This window comes from Furipterus horrens, unplaced genomic scaffold, assembly GCF_987537825.1.
Source record: "Furipterus horrens unplaced genomic scaffold, mFurHor1.1.pri manual_scaffold_2, whole genome shotgun sequence".
In the NCBI taxonomy this organism is placed as follows: Eukaryota; Metazoa; Chordata; class Mammalia; order Chiroptera; family Furipteridae; genus Furipterus; species Furipterus horrens.
This window is the reverse complement of record NW_028327172.1, coordinates 90,758,347-90,766,313: the sequence shown is the minus strand read 5'-3', so window position 1 is coordinate 90,766,313 and position 7,967 is coordinate 90,758,347.

The window sequence follows — 7,967 nt, the reverse complement described above, 5'->3', positions numbered from 1 at the left end:
TTGTGCCTCTGGAGGTCAAAATCTAGTTGGGGAGTTAAGAATCATACCCACGAGGAAGTTTAGTGTGGGGTCCAGACTGTGAGGGGCTAAGAGACTGACTAAGTGGCTTGGCCAGCCCAACAGTCAGAGCAGGGATAAGATGAGCATGAGCTAGCCTGGATGGGGCAATTCTCCCTCATAAAACTGACCCTGCAGTGGTGAGGATTTGAATGGAGTGTGGGATGGAGCACCCAGGCTGGAAGAGGTGGGTTAGGAATAGTGGAGAGAGGATGCCAATAGACAAGGTGAGAAGAGAAGCAGGGGACTGATGGGGAGGCCACATGGGAAGAAAATGCTGTCCTCTCTGCCCACCTGGAGTAGGTGGTGGGGCAGGGTGTCATCCATGCCCACCAGCTGCCAATTATTACACTTTTGGCTGTGACATTGTTTGAGAATGACTCACTGGCAACTTTGGACAAGATAAAATGACCTCCTCCCAAAGTAGAAAAGAAATTAGCTGGTTCTTCAGATTCCACCTCTGTTACCTTCTATCAGACATGCACATTCATTTATGTCCACTCAGCAGATTGTAATTGAGGCCCTGTGAGAGTCTGCGCTGAGGCTGGGATGTTGTGAAGACCTGAACCTCCAGGTGTTATTTAGCTCCCTGCCTGGGGGACTTTGCCAGCCTCTTACTCCTTATGCAGGAGGATCCTGCTAAAACTCACCTGTGTCTTAGCCATTCTCAAGGCTGAATCCTGACACTGCACAAGTGAGGGACTCATGGGTTCATATCCTCATGTTCTTCTGCTCACATTTCGTCCCTCTTCTTAGGAGGAGGGAACTCTTCTTAGGTTGACAGGGAGGAGTGTTGGGGAATCTATTCAAAGGCCCTTAAAAAGCACTAGATTCCTCCATTGAATTCTGGGGAAGTGAATGCTTTTTCCTAGTAAACAGGAGAAGCAACTGGGAAGTGAGCTCCAATCTTAAGCCTCCAGATTCAAATTTGGCAAAGGACTTCTTCCCTGGGCCTCTTTGGGTCTTGTCAGGATGCCTGGATGGGGTGGCCCAGGGAAGAGGAAGACTGAAATACCAAGAATAACCTCCTGCAGAAGCACTAATGGCTCTGTTACTCTCTCTCCACCAGAGTCAGCCCCTCCCTGTTGCAATTCCTTTTCCCTTAACCCCATCCACTGGCTACGACCACAACTTCCAGCAAGGACTAAGGTCATTAGAGGGGTCTGCACCATTGCCTGTGTGTTTTTCCTTGACAGGAGGCAGTATTGTCATTGGGGCACCCATAACCAAAACATTCCCTGAACCCTTATTCTGAGGAGCAGGTACAGAATTTCATCACCAGAAAAAGGCCAAACACAGCAGAAGGGGAAAGAAAAAGGTTTCTGCGATATGCCACTTTGAAAAGCTCAAACAATGTGGAATAAGGATCCCAGTACACCAATGAGCCTGGAGAAGGGGAAAGCGTCCCAAATGGTCTAGGGTGCAGGTCCTTGGTTTCTGGTGCAGGAAGCTCAGGCATAGCATTGGCAGGTGAGGCAAGAGGAAGGGAAGGGAGGCAGCACATTTTTGGGTTCAGAGTTGAAGCTGTCCTCACAGGCAGCTGCTTTCCTGCTCCGGTCTTGTTCACTTGTCCACAGATATCCGTTTGGTCCCCAGCAGAAGCAGCATGGCAGGAGTCAATGGCTGCAGCACTGGTCCCGGAGTCTAGAGAGCTGTGAAGAAGACTGCAGGTTTTCTGGAGTGCTATTTGTGATTCCACCTCTTCGAGGACCTGGTTCAGAAGTAATCTATCTTGCTGAGTCATGGACTTGACACTCAGAGTTGCTGAGGTAGCCAATACTTTGCTGTCTGTCTAGCTGCTACAGCCCAGGGCAGCACTGGTGTTGTCCAGTGAGTACCATGGCTTTTTGTTTGTTTTCTGGAAATTGAAGTCTCAATTTCCAAAAATTGAGGTATGTCTTCTTCCTGAATGCCAGACTGCTATATTACATTCTTTGTTTCATTGCGGGCTTGCTTTGTGACCTTGAGAAGGATTCCTAACCTCTGTGGGTATCTTTTTTTCTTAATGAGAGGATGATGACAAGAGCCCCAGTGACACCTGCTTTCAAGCTCATGAAAGTTTTCTGCAGAGTCTCAGTTTAGTAATATCAGTGAGACCTTGTTCCAGGGCAGCCTTGCCATTTGTGTTCAGGAATCTGGGGAGTGTTAAAGCTCCACCAGGTCTATATTTAGGACTGGATATACTTAGGACCCAGTCTCTGCTCTTGGGGTAAAGATGACTGTGAACTTGGGCAAGAGGCTTACCCTTCAAGGCTTCTTCCTGCTGCTCCCAGGTCTGGTGAGGGGATGACAGGTAAGGCTGCACTTGCTGCTGCAGATACCTCACTGTGTGGTGGCAGTAGATGCCCACAGCTAGGGTTTGCAGAGAGCAAACCTCCAGAACACAGAAAGCCTCTATTGTCCCCCTGAGGAGCTTCCTGTCCCCTGCTCCAGTTTGGTCCCTCTGTACCTCCATGAGCTCCACTCACAGCTGGACTTCCTGGACATCCATCCACCTTGCCTGTTGGAGAGCCCATGGCACCTGCTTCCAACCTCGTCAGCTTGAAATTAAAGACTTGCTCCATGGAGCCGGCACTCTCCAGAGATGCTACATTTTCATAATCTCCTGGGAAGGAATATGGATTTGGTTTCTGCAATGGTGCTCCTGGAGTGGTATCAATGGTGTAAAGAGGGAGGGGGTGAGACAAGGAAGAAGAACGAAGGCTGGAGAAGCTCTTTTCTGTCTGGAGCAGAGCACCTACCAGCGCTGAGGGTGCTGCCAGAAGTAGACTGATTACATGTTTCCATGGTCATTGCAGCTGGGGTTAGATATTGCCAGAGAGTATGTTATGAGGCTGACTAGGATTGGCTGACTGGAGGACCCCAAGAAATAGTGATGGGAGGCTCAGCCAGCCTCCTTTCTTTGCCCCGATCCTTCCCACATCAGTTACATTTCTTTATAGGGAAAATGCAGTTCCGTCAGGAGCCCCTCTTTCCCCAGTGTAGAGCTCGGAGCCCTGAAAGGGAGGCTCCACTTTACAGTGCAATGCAAAGTAGTGTGGCCGGAGGGAGGCACACATCGGGTGCCTGTGTGTGCTTCTGACTATAAGTGTCAACTGGGCTCTCCCTCTGCCTTAACACCTATGACACTGGCCTGAACCCCTGGAACACATCTTATGAAAGTTCAGTCTCTCTTCCAAGACTTCTGAGAATTTCCAGAGAGAGGAGTAAGTGTGAGTTCTCATAAGGACCTTGGCTCTGTGCTCACACTTCTACTGAATTTGCTCAGTTCACGGCTGTGTGTCCTGTCCTACACATGGTGTTCCAATACAGTCGTCGGCAGCCGTCCGTCTTGAGAGACGATGGCGTAGCTTCTTGAGAGTCTATCTGCACCGCCGAGAATGGCTGTGCAGTCCGACTCGGGAGTGACAATCCCTGCCACACTTGTTACAGGTGAAGGCAGATGGCTGTTGTTGCTGCTGTAGACGCTGCTTCCGCCTCGATCTTTTCTGGACCGCCTCCTCGTTGCGCGCAGCCTCTGCGCGTGACGTACCTTGCCTGACCGCGAGCCTCCAGGCTAGGCGGTCGTCTGCTTGAACTTCCCATGTGTTGAGATTGATGGAGCATTGTGTCATGTCCTTTTTGCAGATGTCTTTGAACTGCAGTTTTGGGCGCCCTGTCATCCTCTTGCCTTCTGCTAGCTCGCCGTAGAGGAGGTCTTTGGGGATACGGCCTGCATCCATTCTTTTGACATGGCCGAGCCACCTGAGGCGTCTCTCGCTAAGAACTGCATGCAAACTGCTCATATTGGCTCGCTTCAGCACCTCGGTGTTGGGGACCTTATCCTGCCAGGCGACATGCAGGACGCGTCGCAGGCACCTCATGTGGAAGCTGTTGAGTTTCCTTTCGTGCCTTGCGTAGGTGGTCCACGTCTCGCTGCCATAGAGGAGAGTGCTGAGTACACAGGCTTGGTAGATGCGCAGTCTGGTTTTCTCAGTGAGGCTGGAATTGTTCCACGCTCGCCGGTTCAGTTTGGCCATAACTGTGGCTGCCCTGGCGATTCTCCGGTTGACCTCCAAGTCGACTGACAGAGAGCTCGAGATGGTGGACCCGAGGTAAGTGAAGTCATTGACAACCTCCAGGGTGTATCCGTCGATGGTGATGCATGGGGAGTCCCCGTGCCTTGAGCCATAACGTTCGTCTTCGTCAGGCTGATGGCTAGTCCGAACTCCTTGCATGCGTGGGAAAGGCAAGTGACTAGCTGCTGGAGTCCCTCTTCGGAGTGTGATGTCAAGGCTGCATCGTCGGCGAAGAGCATCTCACGGATGAGCACCTCTTTGACTTTGGTCTTGGCTCGTAGACGGGCCAGGTTGTAGAGTTTGCCATCGGATCTGGTGTGAATGAAGACACCCTCGCTGCAGTCCTTAAAGGCGTATTGGAGGAGCATGGAGAAGAAGATTCCGAACAGCGTAGGCGCGAGGACGCAGCCCTGCTTTACTCCGCTGCTGACTGGGAAGGCCTCAGAGGTTGCGCCATTGTAGGACACCGTGCTGTGCATGTATTCCCTCACTTATCACAGGTATTACATTCTAGACCCCCCTGCGATAGGTGAAAATCCACGAAGTAGAAACCTTACATTTATTTTAGTTTTATATATATTTTAAGGTTTTATATACCCTTCCCACACACTTATAAACCATTCCCAGTCCCTTATTAACCTTTCCCACTCCCTTATTAACCTTTTCCACACTTTTATAAACACTTCTTATGTTCTTAAACATATTCTATACTCTTAAACCTATGTAACTTTAACAACATACATATACATTGCTGCAAAATCCTGCAATATAGCGAAAAATCCGCGATAAATAATTAAATATAATATTTTTTAAAATCCCGCAATACAGTGAGGCCGCGTTAAGTGAACCATGCTATAGAGAGGGACTACTGTACTGCAATTTTGACTTGGATGCAGGATTCAATCCCTCTTTCAAATTCTCCTCACAAATCACTAATAGGAGGCATTTATACCTGTGTCAGTCTTGACTAAGTTGTGCAGAGACAGAGAAAACTGTTTTGAGGGGAAAGTTATAAGGTGGGGGGAAAGTTAGCACTTCTACAAGCAGGAGAGACCAAAAAGTTTAATTAAATCTATATAAATGACTTTTAAAAAACATGTTAAAGGCTTATTGAGGTATAAAAACACACAAGAAGATGTATACATTTAAAGTGTTCAATATGATCATTAAAACCATCACTGCAGCGAAGACAGTGAACAAGTTCCTGCAAGGGTTCCTCCTCTAGCACCCTGGGCAATGACTCAGCTGCTCCTTGTCACTATGGGTTGGTTTGCATTCCCTAGAGTTATTTTTTAAGATTTTATTTATTTTCAGAGAGAGGGTTTGGGAGGAACAAAGAGAGGGAGAAAAACATTGATGTGAGAGGGGAAACATCAGTTGGTTGCCTCTCGCATGCCCCCAACCAGGGACCTGGCCTGCAACCCAGGCATGTGCCCTGACTGGGAATGGAATCAGCAACCCTTCGGTTCAGAGGCCAGTGCTCAATCCACTGAAATTTTAATGCAGAACTACTGTCTTTTTTCCTTTTGATTTCTGTTAATCTGTGTCCTTAGAGACTTATCAAGGTAATTTCATGAACAGAAGAGAGTTCCCGGTGGGCTGGGTGGAGGGGGGCAAAAGGGAAAAAAAATTGGGAGAACTCAACAGAATAAATAATAAATAATAAAAATGAAAAAAAAGAGAGTTCCCTCCCTGAGATCAATTTCAGTGTAAGCTGTTAGGATAAATTTTTCTATTTTTTTTTTCATGCCTTGTGCATCAGTGTGCTCATGTGTATGTGTGTGTGAATGTGCACTGTGTGAAAGAGTGTGGAATATATGTAGTGTGTGTGTGCACATTTAGGAGTAGAAGTATGGGTGGCTATTTTTAAAAACATTTATTAATGCCTACCTGTACCAGACAGTAGGGTAAGTGCATTCATATATAATTATATTAATCCAAGGCTAAATAAATTGTCCAGAGACAAAAGCAAAGCTAAGCCCCAAACCTCTTGGACACCAAACTTGGTACTCATTTCTCTGCACTGGGCATGATGAAGAAGTTCACTCCATGTCATCTGAGTGGATTGGGAGTGGCTGCTTCGAGTGCTGTGTTGAAAAAGACAATGCAGCTGAGTCTGGGCTCAGCAGGGAGGTTAGCACAATTGACCAGTGATATCTTTCATGGGTGCAGGTGTGGAGATCATGTTTGCATGTCATCCTTGCTTTATATCATGCTTCTTTAGTCTTCCCTATCATGCAAAATCGAGTTATTATTTGTCAGCAACAAGTGATTCAAAGCCTTGATATCTGAAGGAGAACTTACAGGGTGTCCCAAATTAGTTGGCCTTATATGATGGCTTCTCTACAACAGGATTTTATTTCTGCCTTTGGTCCCAACACTTGACTTGTCCAAGAGCTACTGTTCAGAGAGTTCTTTTTACATTCTCTTTCCAATTCCTCCTCTGTAGGAACCCAGGCCCCTGAGACCATCTTGCTTCTCTCCAAAGTATTGCGACTCTCTGGGCAGGCTTGGTTAGAACAATACTCTCAGATCTCAAGTTGATTTCCTCTTTCAGCTCCACTGCTGTTCTCTAGTCCAAACACCATGATCTCTCGTCTGCATTATAGTGGAAACTGCTTCTATTAATGCCTCCCAACAATCCATTCTCCTCGAGGCAGCATGAAGAATCCGTACATGATCCCATGCCACTCACCACCTCACAACCCCTTAGTGGCTTTTATCCTACTCAGTTTAAACTTGAACTTTTCAACTTAGAGGCCTCTGGCATGGGCACTTCCTCTCTCTCATCTTTCATTGCTTTCGCCACTCCAGCCACGCTGGCCTTCTCTGTGCAGCATGAACACACCAAACTCAAGTTTGCCTAAGGCTTTTGCACCTGCTTAAATGCCACCTTCTTGGGGCAGACTTCCCTGACCTTCCTATCTAAAATTGATGCACACTCTCACACTGTCACCCTCATTTTTTTCTGAGCACTATTATACAATTATGATATACCAGGTCATAAGCACATGGGAACAAAATTCTGTCATTTTTTGTCCACCTTTCAGTCTAGAACAATGCCAGATAGAAAGAACACCAAATATCTGTATAAGGATTCATAGTACTTTATTATAAGCCTCCTCAAATTGTTTATTATATTAAAGAGGAATAGTAATAATACATAGAAATGACATAAATATCTGGGTGTCCTTGGGCAAGCCATTTCACAGCTTGTACTTCAGTCTCCTCATTTGTAAAACAGAGCATGCAGCTCATCCTGCATACCACACAGGACAAAAAGCCAGTGACAGGATATGGGACATCTAGGGCCCAAGACACTAATTGACTTCTTGGGACTTTGCCTCAGGGTAAAGGCAGTGGCCAGCACCCTGTGCTTGGTCCCAAGGTTGAAGCTTTGGGCTTCTGATCCATCTGTTTTTCCTTGCCCCAGGCCAGAACCAGAGACTGGCATGGAGTCTCCCATCCCCAGTTTCTTTCTCTCTCTTCCCTGTCTTGGTTGAGTTTTCAGCTCCAACTAGGAGTACTTCCCAACTCCTTCAGGTGCAAGAAGCCCTTCCAGGAGCTTCAGAGCTCTCAAGTTATAGGTGTTGGAGGCTGCTACATCAAACACTGCCAGAAGAAGAGTGAATTTAGAGGGAGGGTCACCCCTCCACTGGCCTGAGGAATGGTGTTTCAGACCCTGCAGTTTCTGCCCCTCAGACCAGCTTAATGAAGACAAATTCCTTCTGCTGCCAGGTCACCTCTCTGACACCCCTCCTCTGACCTGCACCACTGCTGCACCCCTCACCTACTCTCTCCTCCTACAGGGGAAGATAGATTTTACAGCACAGGGATAGGCTTGCAGGGAAC